Raw genomic sequence first — 15381 nt, 5'->3', positions numbered from 1 at the left:
CCAAATCGCCTCAAGATTTATTTTAGTAATTTGAGCAAGATTTCCTAACTACCATTCAACCATACATACTCTACTGGAAAAGTATTACTTAATATTGAGATGTCTTGGATTGCGGAATGAGTTATTCGTTGTGTACAAGAAAAATGAAAATTTTGGATCGCAAAGTCATTGGCATATTGGCGATATTAGGGTTGGTATATTTCTGAAGCTATTAGGTAAAAACTAATATCAAAAAGTCATATGCGACGATATCATCTGACCGATTTATAGCACAATAAAGTTTATTGGCCAACTATACTGTTTGAATGCAGAACCTCATAAACTGCTGCCTTATATCTAAGCATGAGGCAGTTACAGGAAATTATGTCTTATAATGTGTGAAAAAGTTGTTTAAGCGCATTGAATCATTTTTATTAATGTAAAATATTGTAGGTTCCATATACATTTATATCGTATATTTAAAATGTTCACGCCGTTTTTATAATCAATATGAATACAAAGAAACAGACATGGATATGATTACAAAGCTTTGTTGTATACTAACCAATAGACACAGTTAGACAATGTATGGATATATGTATATCCAAAACCTTTGTCTTACCTGAACAATGTTTGTACCAACGTCCGATCATTTGATCAAATGTCTACGTCATAACCGCACATACTATTTCCAATTGAATACCTTTACGGGACGTTCGTGAACAATATTCTATTTATATCCAGCGTCCCGGGCAAGTTGACCGTTAATAATTCCGTCCCGGTCAATAGGATGGAAGCGAGTACGCATTGCCTTTAAAACATATTCGTTTATACTGGAAATCGTATTTTGATCGAATTTATTTCGCATCGTCAAATAACAGATTTATTAATAATAATGTTTTATTTGTTCCAATTTTGAAAAGATTGGTAGCTCTTGAAGAAGACAAGAGAACTAGTAGATTGACATACAAATATCTAATATCGGGTAAAAGTTACTCTTTGTATTTTAGAATGGAAATATCATTAAAGAATTAGGTTTAACTTTTTTAGTTATAAGTCTCATTTATATGACACTCTGAAATATCCTGCTCACTAAACGCCTTCACTCAACATTTTAAAGAGATTTGACTTATGCCATCATAATAGGCTCTCTGTGTATCTCTCAGAGGAAGATTTTCCAACACATTTGGTTTTAAATACCGACCATGAGATGAGAACACACTTTGATGGTTTTTTTAATGATATATTGATTCAAGATGGTCACCATCGCCCTCCAGTGTAAGAAATACATCACCAATGCACCACCAACCTTGGCGAAAAATATGTTTTGTCCTATGTGCCTGTAGTTACACTGGCTTACTCACCCTTCATACCCGAACACAACAATACTGACTGCTGTTTGGCGGTAGAATATCTGAGTAGGTGGTACCCAAACGAGCTCGCACAAAGCCCTGCCATCAAGTAACAAAATACAAAGATATAGTAAACATAAATATTCAATACTTTGAATTAGTATTCGAACTCACAATCTTCGGATAATATTCACGACTCACAACCAACCGGTTGCTGAGATGGCCCAGTGGTTAGAACGCGTGCATCTTATCCGATGATTGCGGATTCAAACCCAGGCAAGCACCACTATATATATATATATATATATATATATATATATATATATATCCTTCACCGCCGAGTACGAGATGAATTATAAACACAAATTAAGCATATATATATATATATATATATGCTTAATTTGTGTTTATAATTCATCTCGTACTCGGCGGTGAAGGAAAACATCGTGAGGAAACCTGCATGTGTCTAATTTCATCGAAATTCTGCCACATGTGCATGTGCACCAACCCGCATTGGATCAGCGTGGTGGTATTTGTTCCAAACCCTCTCCTTAATGTAAGAGGAGGCCTTATCTCAGCAGTGGGAAATGTACAAGCTGTTACTTTACTTTACTTTCAACCAACTGGGATCTTGGTATATTTATAATAAACAAACATTCAAGCGAATAATTATCATTCCAGCCTGTCCCTTTATTCCTATTCCGCGTTTACAATAAACTAAGATTAAGCAACTTTTTTTCGACTTTTTCACTTTTTAAATAAGAAAAGTTTTACACGGACCAATTGAAAAGGTGGCTCAGGTAAATCTAATTATATTGAAAGTTAGTTCAACTTTTTTTAGTCTCCAGCGGCTTCTGAATACGGAATACCTCGTGAAATCGGTTTAAACCAAGCAATTAATGTTTCTCGTTTTTTATTTGCGGACTTTTAGAATTTATGTGTGTACGAAGCTTGAAGTATTTGTTGCTATGACAGAATAAAGTATTTTTGTTACTATGAGTATTTTATCGAAATGGGTTACTAAGAAGCAAATATAAAACTATATTTGATAATATTTAAAAATATATTTCTTAGTTAGCTACCCGTACCGGCTTCACGTAGTTCAATGAGAATCTATTTACAAATTTTATATTGAGGAAAGAAATAAAAAAAACAATCTCAAGATTAGTCCGACTTGAAAATTTGTAATTTAAAAATATTCATATATTATATAAACCAACTTATTCAATAGAATACTTTATATTATGATATACTTATGCGAACAGAAAAACGGGCCATTTGATGGTAAGTGGTCACCCCCAAGGCAGGCATTGAAGTTGTAAGATATATTAAACATTCCAACTTTGTGAAAATTTTTACCGATTAAAAATTGGTATAAATTGTTTCATTTCTAATTTAAAAGAAATAAATTTCCGTCTATACTTCATAGTAAGTTAAGGAGCTTTGTCCAATAATATCTCAATCGGTAGCGCAGGAAACAGCAAATTATTTGTGTTATTGTATCCCGGCTTGATGGAAAGGACATAACATCTTAGTTCCCGTTCTCGCAACTCATTGGTTGATATGAAATGATTAATGTTTCCAGCGTCGTCAATTTCTCACTATCGGACCATTTACTCGTACATTTATTTATCTTTCTTTATTAATATTACAAAAACAACAATATAGTTAAATTAAAATAAAACCGACGATCTCCGTGGTCAAGTAGCGTGTACCATGGGTATGCCACTCCGAGGTCCCTTATTCGATTCCCAACCGAGTCGATGTAGAAAGAGTTCATTAGTTCTCTATATGGGCTTGGGTCGGGGTATTTGTGGTAACGTCGTTACTACTGATTTTCTATCTAAGTGTTTCAGCTACTAACATTGAGATCAGAGCTATGTATTGTGATGTTGTCCAATATTTATTTATTATAATACAATAATAGCAATAACAGCCTGTAAATTCCCACTACTGGGCCAAAAGCCTCCTCTCCCTTTGAGGATAAGGTTTGGAACATATTCCACCACGCTGTTCCAATGCGGGTTGGTGGAATACACATGTGGCAGAATTTCTATGAAATTTGTCACGTGCAGGTTTCCTCACAATGTTTTCCTTCACCGCTGAGTACGACATGAATTATGAAGACAAATTAAGCACATGAATCAGCGGTGCTTGCCTGGGTTTGAACCCGCAATCAACAGTTAAGATGCACGTGTTCTAACCACTGGGCCATCTTAGCTCACTTACATTGGCATCAGATTAATATGTGATGTTGTATTATATTATTATTACTAAATAATATACAACACCAATTAACGTCTGGTATTAACGTTAATATAAAAATAACTAAGTCCTTCTTTATTACATCGTGAAAAGTATATTTAAAAATAGAATGTCTTGAGGTCGTAAAAAAGCTAGAACGCTGAGCGGCGCTGATAGTCGACATGAGCTTGTAATATAATTTGAGACGCTACCAGCACTATAATACGATATTAAAGTGTAGTTCTTTTACATCCTGTTAAAATGTAAGCTTATTTACTGACATATATATTAAAATCATTACACGCACACATATAAAATAGATTTAAAAAAGAAAAATGATGTTTATTTTAGTAGTATTTTTTTTCATTTGTATGGCACAAATTGAGCTCAAGATATTGTCGGCAAAAAATATCAAAATTCGACTATCATTGAATTTTTTTACGTCTATAATACAGTAACCAAATATTTAACAACAAACATTTTTAATAATTCAATATCTCAATACTTATGATATATTTTGCACGAGTACCATATCTGGCTACGAACTTTTTGATTTTTATTCTATACATATAATAAAATTAAACTGGCTATTGTAAAGTTAATAAAACCGCTCTTAGCTAAATGCATAAGTATACACGGTCCATATACCAAAATAATATTTTCTTCAATTTTACTCTATCTGTCTGTGTTTATTCCAGGTCTGGAACAGCTGGACCTTTATTGGTAGATAGATGATGTAATAAGGAATAATTTAGCCTTCAACAATAACTTTTGTTAAATTCAAACACATGAAGTCGCGGACACAGCGAGTAAACTAATAAAGGAGTATATAATATTGACTTATAAACTAACGGTGTCACCGAGATTGTTTACAGATACAAGCAATCGATTTGCATTTGTGGAAATGATAAATAGCTTGGCTCGAGTAAATCCCATAAGACACAGCCTTAACACCGTCGACTGACATATGCTCCAGCCGGGGTTGTCATAAGATAAGATTAAGAAATTAGGTCAGATAATGTTGACCTCCATGAATGTTACTTTGTATTAGAAGTACCCTCATTTTGTTAACATTCTGTAACAAGTAAACTTTTAAAAAGACAATGCCCAGAAATGATACGGGCCCTTTCTTCTCCTGACATCGCGCAAACCGGAGCTCTTCGCAATTGCTTGATATACGTAAGGCATTTCCTTATATTATATATTTTGTTTTGCTTTTTCATGTGTAATATACATTCGTGAATTACTGAATGTCGTTATAACAATAAAAATGTAGTAAGACTGTGCTCAGTTGTTATATCGCTGGTTGCTACAAATATTATTTGTAAAAAAGGCTATCAATATTTTCCTTAGGTCATCATTAACTTTCATTTTCTACTTTAAAGACAAAAGTAACAGTCAATGTGTCCCATAAAATAAGTTTTGCTGGTTGCCGTTTGCTTGGTGTAATTTCATCCCTATATGCAGCTTCCTCACGATCTATTCCATTCCATCATCAAACAAGAAAATAATTGTAGTCCCAAATGCAGCACATGAAAATTCATTGCTTGCGTTTTTAATCCAGTGATCATTAATCATTCAATAACTCACAATATCAGAAATCACTTAGCGGAGAGCTCTGATTATTTGCGGTCATTAGAACTCTATGTCACCTAATCATCTGCTCAGCTCAATTTAATAGAGTACTAAGATGGAGTTAATAATATAAAATACGAATCTATGGATGGCGACGTACCATGATACACGACAAATAGGTCAACTCGAACACCTCTCTAGAGATAGCCTTCTCCACTCTGTGTACGTGAAAGTACGGTGCGACTAAAGTATTTTTCATAAACATATCCGGAATTCATGGGAGAGTACTCCATTTTTAGCTCCATTAGATTAAATAAGTTATAATAATATGACTAATATTTATATTACTTTTCCTGTCCCAACCTCAAACACAACAGTCCTCTTCATTGATGGATACTTGATTTTGAAACTGTTGCTGATAAGGTTTCTTGTTTGGAGTAAGATTTTTCTCTTTTAATATTCTCGTTAAGTTTTTTTTTATGGCATAGGTTGACGGACGAGCATATAGGCTACCTGATGGTTAGTGGTCACCATCACTAATAGACAATGACGCTGTAAGAAATATTAACTATTCCTTACATCATCAATGTGCCACCAACCTTGGGAACTAAGATGTTATGTCCCTTGTGACTGTAGTTACACTGGCTCACTCACCCTTCAAACCGGAACACAACAATACTAACTACCGAATAACTGACGAGTTAAGTGGCACCAACCCAGATGGGTTTGCACAAAGCCACCACCACCAAGTGAAAGTACTATTACTACGACAAAACTTTTCCCCCAACCGATTGTATTACTGCGTGCAGCTTCTATGTATGTAAAACAAAAAGTTATACATTATTAATGCGTAGTTATGTAGTAGTTTCGCCTGTGTAAAATATAAATCCACCATTATAGCGTGATCGAGGCGTAGCAACGTTCTCGATAAATGGGGTGTTATATAAGATACTAGTGGATCGCCCGCGAAACTTCGCTTTTGTTCAAAAGAGTTTTTAGCGTAACCTCTGACAGATTTTGCTTTGATTTCATTACATTGTACACCACTTTTTTTACTGGCCAGTAACTTTTTTTGGCAGATGGCATGACTCATGCAGAGAATATGGCAGATTTTCATTCTACCCGTATAGAATGAAAATCTGTCAATCCAAGTCGATTTCTGTCCCAGTGATCACGACAATAGCTGCACATAGAAAATCGGTTACGGTCTAATTTTGAAGAGCTGCAGCCGTAGATGTGCAGAAAAATAATAGTAAAGAGCATTCTTGATTGCAATTTACTAAATTGTTTCTATTTAACAAAGATGAAGTTTTAGAAAGCGGTCTTACAGTATGAACAAAATTAAAGAATATTGCTATCGACAAACTCTTTTGAATGAATGCGAAATTTCACGGGAGACCCATTAGTGATTAGTTGAGTATTATCGATAAAACTCATCTACAATATATCACATAAAGTAATGCTAGAAAATACTATGAAAATGTTTGATTACAAAATAAAACTTTATGTTGCATACGTGTGGAAATGGCGTAAATTTTTAAACACACGTCGTCGTATCCTTTAGACAGTCGTATCATAGTTTTACATATGAAATGTAACATATTCCATCAACATCACACCCTATCTCAGAAGTTTGGAGCAGACGAGATGAGACGAGATCCATACATATTTACAAAGAAAATACACAATCATAGGACGGGAAAAGTAATGCTACGAACGCAGAGATATATTAGATGCCAGTAAATACGATTTTCATTTGTTTTTTGAATTTTATCTCGAAGATATCAGCCTTGTATCAGACTTGTAATTTTGAGAATGATTCCATTAAAATGCGGGCCCATTTGAACCTACTAATAGCTAAAAAAATGTTTGAGTTTGATATTTGGATTATTGTTTATATTTGAATATTTCGTTAGCTATTCCTAACGTTAATATTCAAATATTATATTCTATTCTCGTGATTTATGTTCAACGTCCTGCATTTATTTTGAATACTTACTTAAACATAAATCAGATTATTTCGTAGAATAACTAATAATAACACTTAGCACAATGTTCATATACTTTTAATTTTTTTGTCTTTATAAAGCAATAAAAGTAGTTAATAGCTTGAAGGCTATATCACATGCAAACATTTTTTTTTTAAATTAAAATGAAGATACATTTCATCATTAAGCACGCTCGTTGCTCGCACATGTTGTACTAAAATGAATATTTTCCTTTTGCACGTTGTCATGCAGGATGTCACGCTTTACAAACAAAAAATGTGTATGTAAATAATTCCAGTGCAAAGAAATTTCTACACTAGGTGTACCACAAAGCGCTAAAACAAAGAACACGAACGATTAAACTGAACAAACGGCCAAAGTTGCCGCCTCGTCAGCGCGCGCCGTCTAGTGATATACAGCGCGGTCTCTGAGAGACCCCGTGTATCATACACAAGCGGAAGCGATTAGCGGGCAAGAAACGCGTATTTCAAATATTTTTTGTCGTATTTTGTTTGTAGAAGATACTAATTCAATTTATAATGAGATTAAGTAACGATATCGGATGTAAATAAAATAATATTATTTATTAATAGATAAAAAAATTAGCTTTTTATAATATATTTATTGATGAATAATATATATTTTTAATTATTCGTTATTTTTATTAATACTTTAATAACTTACTAAAGTATTAATAATGCATTAATACTATAATGAGTTATTAAAATAATGAAAAGTTTTAATAACAATGTATGTAGAGAAATTCTAAAAATAAATACTTACATAAAACACTATAATTAGTCATTTTTATGACAACGGTTATATTTATACCCAACTGTAAGATAACTGATCTCTAATAAAGCTTTCTAAGAGATCAGACATCTTACCGTACTGTCTGAATTCTGTATAATAAACCCGCTGACCTCGCAGCGGGAAAGCTGGATTATATCGCTGTCACACCACCTTCAATAAATTACGATTGACCCCAAAACCCTCATTATGCATTCACTGTTTAAATCGATGGTATCATTTTTATGATGATTAATAAATATCTTTACAATTTACATAAAAATAACAAAAAAAAAATACCTGTATCAAAAATGAGTGTATTGAAAATGAATGTACCTTCATATAAAGAAATGGTTATTACAAAGTTTGTTATATGTGTTTATTGTCTTCAATTGGAAATTATGGCTTTCAATTTAAATATTTGAGTTTAAAAACTCACCTGTATTATGTTTCTGTACTTTATTACTTTATTTATATTGCAACTATATGAAATAATATACATAATTTTACTCATTAAAATAAGAAATTGAGTTACGAAATGTCAAAAATGTTATTTAATTTTTTTTAAATCCGCTGTCGCTTCCGCTTTCACGGATTACGTGTGCGTAGTTTTTAAATTTCATGACATGGATGTCACGTCATATGCTGAATCAGAAAGCTGTAGCATTTGCGTAAATTAATGCAAAGTTAGGATAAAGCACGTTCGATTCGATCCTTAGATAAAAATTCAACATTAAATATTAACGTTAAATATATGTATATCCCATAATTCCATACAAGCACCTTGTTTTAGATTAGAGCGTATAGTAAAATGCTCATTCGAGCACGTTTATAGATAAATGTCATAATTGCATCTGGCCACCTATATTAAACTTAATCCTTCTCTGGTGAAAGGAGGTGATTTTTGTTGCCCAGAAAGATCAAAATTCGTTTCAACGTGGAAATGCAGGTAACATTTTCGCCACCATTCCAAGAATTTACGATTTGTACAGTAACGGATCTTAGTATTTATAATTTCTGTGTATTTTTTTTCCTATTATTAATTACTGGATGTGCCCGCGACTTCGTGCGCATTTGATTTTAATAAAACTCTTAGTGTTCTGTTCGCAGATTTTGCTATAACTTATTAATTATGTATCAGGCAGCTTTTGTCGTATTAAATGGGAGGGAGGGAGTGGGAGGCACTCGACGTGACGTTGGTTTCGTGGCATGCGCGAAATGGACAATGCAGCGTGTGCTATTATTATTTTATATATAATTCTAAAATAAAAATACCTCAAGTTACTCCTTATTATCTGTCATTGAAAGTGTCGTCAAAATCTGTTCAGTCGTTTCACAAATTAGCCACAACAAAATGGCAGACAGACAAAAATTGTAAAAAAAAATATTTTTCTATATGTACCTTGTATACATTGCATTTATTAATATGCTGGTTTTTTAATATTACAAAAAGACACTCCAATTTTATTACATGCATAAATAAATAATATAAACGTATGAATCAAAGATATTTGAACCCAAGATCTCTTATATAGATTCACGTGATATTTGCACTGTGTCACGTCGGCTTTTAATGTTTAATATTAAATTTAATCAATAAGCATCTTACCTACAGATACATATTACTAGAAACATCAAAGATGCCTCTGATGTTTGGATATTACTCGATCGTGCTTCAACGAACTAAACCAGCAATTTAACATCATAAAGAGATGATTGCTTCAACTAGTTTTACTGAAGTGTATACGTACTGACATCGTTATTGGGATTATATAATTTACTAGCTGAAACCGCGACTTTGCCTGCATGGAATTCTGTTAGTACTAAAATCCTTGTTTAGATTTTTCATATGGCAGATTGAATTAGTATTAAAATTAAATTACAAATACAAATAAGATAATTAAATAATTGGCTGTAAGTTGGGCTTTGTGTAAGTCCGTCTGGGTAGGTACCACCTACTCATCCGATTTCCTACCGCCAAATAACGGTACTTAGCATTTTTGCGTTCTGCCTTGAAGGGTGGGTGAATTAGTGTAACTACAGGCACATAGGACATAAGATGTAATGTAAAGATTTTTTAATGTGATAGGTGGCAAACGAGCAGGAGGCTCACCTAATAGAAAGTGACTACCACCGCCCATGGACATATGCAGCACCAGAGGGCTTGCAGATGGTTGCTGGCCTTTATATGGGAATGGTTAATATTTCTTACAGCGCCGTACACATATATATGTACATCTTAATTCCTAAGGCACAGGGTGTATTGGACATCTATGTATGTTGTCTATGTTCTTACTTTCTCTACTTTGTGATATTTATTGGTTTGTAGCATTGATAACCACTTACCAGCTTTAGGCCTATTTACGTAGTTTTGTAAACCTCCTACGTCTACCTAATAATAATATAAGAAACATAAAAAATGAATCAGTAACAAAATAACATAACATAATACTGAGCTTAAAAATTACAAACGTTATCTACGTTTACTCAGAGGTAAGAGTTATAACTTCAGACAAAATAACTTTTATAAAATATCAAAGAACGTTGGAGACACGCGGTAACTTTTAACCAAGTGACATATCTGTATGTCGGAAGCCATAAAGCTAATATATGTGTGCATATTCTGAATATCACCGTAACAAGCATGGCACCTTTACCGAGATATTTCGAGCAACACGGGTTTGACGTCAAACTCTTAAAACTTTGTCAAGTTGTTTGTTGTTTTAGAAAAGATGCCTTGAAATAAAATCTTTATACTTATGTAATATATATACATGATTTTGTACTTAAAAATAAAACAAAGATTTGTAATATACACACATATAAATACATATAAATACAGGCACAATTACATCAATCTCAGTTCCCAAGTTCGGTGGTGCATTTATTGATAATAAGCAGTGGTGAACGCTTACCATTAGGTGGCCGATTTGTAAGACCGTAACGATGCTATAAAAATTGTTTGGTCTTGAATTTACGATCTACGATATTTCTGGTTTATTCTGGATTATATTTCTAACAAATTCAAAGTTAAAGGTGATAACTTCGAACCGTTTCATGACTATGGTGATCATAATCGATCGAACCAAAATCAAAATCGAATTTGACTTGAAATTGGAATCGATTATTTTTTTACATATGTGTCACTAATTTAAAAAAAACTGTTGTACTCTCTTCCAATTTCCAAAGAATCAAATCAAAATCGAATCAGCAAATGTTAACAGCAACGACACATCAAGAAAAACATTCATATAATGTCGATGTTTTTAAATGAATCTACGAAATGTTTTAAAATTTGTATTCGAAAATGTACATTCTTTTTACCGGAATGTAATTGCAATAAAAAAGCTTATACGAGGATTAATTATGACGACCGTCGTTCCGTTCTTTGCTAGAAAGATTTAAGGGAGCAGTATATTTTTAAATCCCTACATATAATAAAATTATTAAAGCCAAAAATGTCTGTCTGTGTATGAGAAATTCGTAGAGGAATAATTATTGTTTTGAAATAAAATTTCAGTACTGCGTTCTTATCAGACATTTTTCAAGATATACTTATTTAGTCACGTTTAATTATCTCACTATACAAATATTAGCACTATGTCCGTGTACAATGTGTCATAAAAAACTACACGATCACGGTCGACGCTCGACTGTATATTCGCTGGTATTATACAAATTCATAACTTATTTTATAAATTTACATTGTGACTGGGTATTATGATAATAACATAAAGATTGAATTGGAATTAGTTTTTTTTTAATATTATATTTTGTAACACAATTAAATGGTTAGTAATATCGTCGGTAACAAAGATACTTAGTTACATACAAAAGACATTTTTAACTTTGCCGTTTAGTAAATTCAAATCGTTTGTAAAAAAAACATTGGTAGAAAAAGCATATTATTCGATACAAGATTTTATAGATGATAGAAAAGCGTGGAGTTTATACCTGTTGACTTCCAAGCAGGATATATTCATTTAAATAATTGTATTTAACTAACATGACTTTGTATTTTTTAAATTTTAAAAAAGAGTAACTACAGAGTTTCTTGCCTGTTCTTCTCGGTAGAATCTACTTTCCGAACCGGTGGTAGCTTCACTTAATTGTAAAATGACGATTCAAAAGTGCTTGTAAAAGCCTACTTGAATAAAGTTTATTTTGATTTTATTTTATTTTTATTTGACTGACTCGATGTTTGTAAATATATATGTATAAGTAACACTACCAATTTATTTGAAAAACAATTATCTTAATCTAGTTTCAAAATTTCATGTAACTGCCAAATCTTTTTAATAGAATCAATAGTAATGCCTTAAATTTTAAATTTGGGACTTATACACAATCAGATCAAGCGTTTAGCATTAAGAAATTCTGATTGTGGTCAGCAAAGAAATGAAACAAAAATAGTAACATTCTGTTATATGATTAAGGGATTCGTTCTTAAAAAATGTCTATATTTATTAACAATGAATTTCGAAAAATAAACACATTAGTAGGTATATAATAGAATAGAACATAGAAGTATTTTCCAGAAATAGCATTTCGATAAAATAGCGATCGCTTATATTATTCACAAAACAGAATATGTTAACTAACTGCTACATAAATAAGGAAAACGGCGACCCAATAGAATACAATAACAATCTTAATAATCAATTTTTTACCTATTCCAAGAAAAATGCTTACTAATAAATATTGTGTGCCTTTTTTAGAATTAATCCCTTATTAACTAGCGATTATTAACATATAGAATTAAGTTATATAATAATCTGTGCATATAATAAAATTGGAGTGTCTGTGATATTAAAATAGACACTTTTTACTATATGCATATATGGAAATATATATGTCACCGTAAAATTACAAAATTCGTTAGATTACAATCTGACGATTCAGATTGTAATCTTTCGAAGTATTGTGGATCGTGAAATTTGAGTGCAATTAAACGTATTATTTTTCGCTATTTTGTAATCTATATCAGTTTTTAAAATATGTATAAGTTTCGTAGAAAACGCACTTAAGACATCCCTAATGGATTACCGGATTAAGGCGATTAATGCTTGAATTAACCGGTTTGAACCGGTAGCGATAGGCTCATTAAACTGCAAGGCATAATTTGAATAACGTCACGAATAAAAACTTATTACTATAATAAACTGCATTATAATATTACACATTATCCAATTAATAAATACGGACGATTTTAACTGGTTATTGAATTTTGTGGTTTGTGTATTTGACAACTTTTTAGTAAAATCGTATTATTATTATTAATCAATTTCATTTGGTGTATTGTATACATGTTCTAGTGTAACCTATATAGAGAAAGTCTCGAAAATAAATAGTCATCTCATATATCATACAATACCAAGTGTAGGTATATGCTCTTTCTTAAGTGGAAGTATTTTAAAGGAAACTTTATAAAGAAATGTGGAATAAAGAATAATAACACTGGAATATAGAACCAAGTTAATTAATTAAAACACCAATTACGATGATCTATTTATAGAAGCAACTGATCGAGTCATTAAAAAAATATCGATTTTTTCTGTCGCGTCACTCGAGTCGACTTAGAGTTGCGCATCAGTCTGATAATTGGCATTATTTATAATGCCTCATAGAACACGTAAAGCCGTCAGCTCAACACTACTAGTTTTCCCGTTTACATCGAGGTGTAATTGCATTAATTTACGAGAGTTTAGGTATATAAAATCCACCTTTATTTAAGCCCATAACAATAAGCTCGATGAAAAGGGTTTTATACCTTCTCCTTTATAGAAAATGAAGTCTTAGCAGCAGAACAGCCCCCAGTCTCTGTCGGGGTAACAATAACCATTTTAAGAGTTTTCGATTGTTTTCTCTACTTGTTCTACAAGACATTGCTTCTTGATAATTACATGATTTTAGGTCTAAATGAAGTACCGCATAGGTTTTGGGTTTTCTTATACATTCCCTAAATATGTATGAGCTGAGATGGCCCAGTCACCAGTGGTTAGAACGCGTGCATCTTAACCGATGATTGCGGGTTCAAACCCAGGCAAGCACCGCTATATATATATATGTGCTTAATTTGTATTTATAATTCATCTCGTGTTCGGCGGTGAAGGAAAACATCGTGAGGAAACCTGCATGTGTCTAATTTTATCGAAATTCTGCCACATGTGCATTCCACCAACCCGCATTGGAACAGCGTGGTGAATATGTTCCAAACCTTCTCCTTAATGGAAGAGGCCTCCTCTTCCATTAAGGAGAAGGTTTGGAATTATTATTATCTTATCTCAACAGTGGGAAATTTACCGGCTGTTACTTTACTTTACTTCCCTGAGTATAAGAAATTTTTTGACTGCATATGTAGATTTTCTCGCACAACTCTAAAGGAGGATACCTTATCTTGAGAAAAAAGGTCCACAGACGTACAACGAAGTGATCTTATAAGCGTTCTATTTTTCGTTAGATATTCAGAACCCTAAAATAAACATAAACCAACTACGTCTATCATTCATACGAATGAACTAATCTAAATTCATTAGCGGTTTGCTCGTCTAAATATTTGAATAATTTGATTTCTCTTTGTTCTATATAACCATGAATTACCGAGCGCGGACTGTGGCCATAATTAGAAGGGACAGTCTAGTGACAAGGGTCGCTTAGCGTGGATCATCCAAAGATGGATACGGTACACTACAGTTTTATAATTTCATGACTGTAAGTGTTCTAATGTATTGAACACATAGGTACTACATTAAGTCAGTCAAGTGAAATGAAAAGCTTAATTTTTTCTAATCTAAAAACATTATGAAAAACGTAGTGCGTCAGAAAATTCTGTTACAAACAGATCTGCTAAATCACTGTATAGTGTCGATGTGTATATAACTACATACTATAAACAAAAGTCCCTCGACCGCGTTTGTCTGTCTGTATGTTTGCGATAAACTCTAAAGCTACTGAACTGAATTTTCACTAATATATAGAGTGAATCATGAGAAAGGAATAGGAATAAAAGCTAACAATAAAAAATATAATGTCTACCCGTGCTGGGACGGGCCGTTTAACTATAAATTTAGTTTCCATACTTATTAGACGACTACTAACTCCTTTAATAAAATTAAGTTCCTTCGCTTTCACCCCCACACGAACAACCGCGCACACAAACGTGTCTTCATATACATTTCATCCTCTTTACATAAACAGATTAAAAACACACACCATACACATAGACTCGTATCACATGATGAAACTCATTGCATGAAACCTAAAACAAACATGTTTTATATTTCCAACCAAATATTTCAAAAACCAATTTCATATCTCTCTCTCCGCTATTTTCGTGGAGAACTTATGATACCTATACATCACCAGGTCGAGACGGCGCTATGGTAATAACTATACATAAATCCACAAATATTACGATTACCATTTTATATTGAAAATTTTGAAATGAATTGTTT

Source organism: Vanessa cardui, chromosome 20 (genome assembly GCF_905220365.1).
Source record: "Vanessa cardui chromosome 20, ilVanCard2.1, whole genome shotgun sequence".
NCBI lineage: Eukaryota > Metazoa > Arthropoda > Insecta > Lepidoptera > Nymphalidae > Vanessa > Vanessa cardui.
This window is presented reverse-complemented; position numbering follows the sequence as displayed.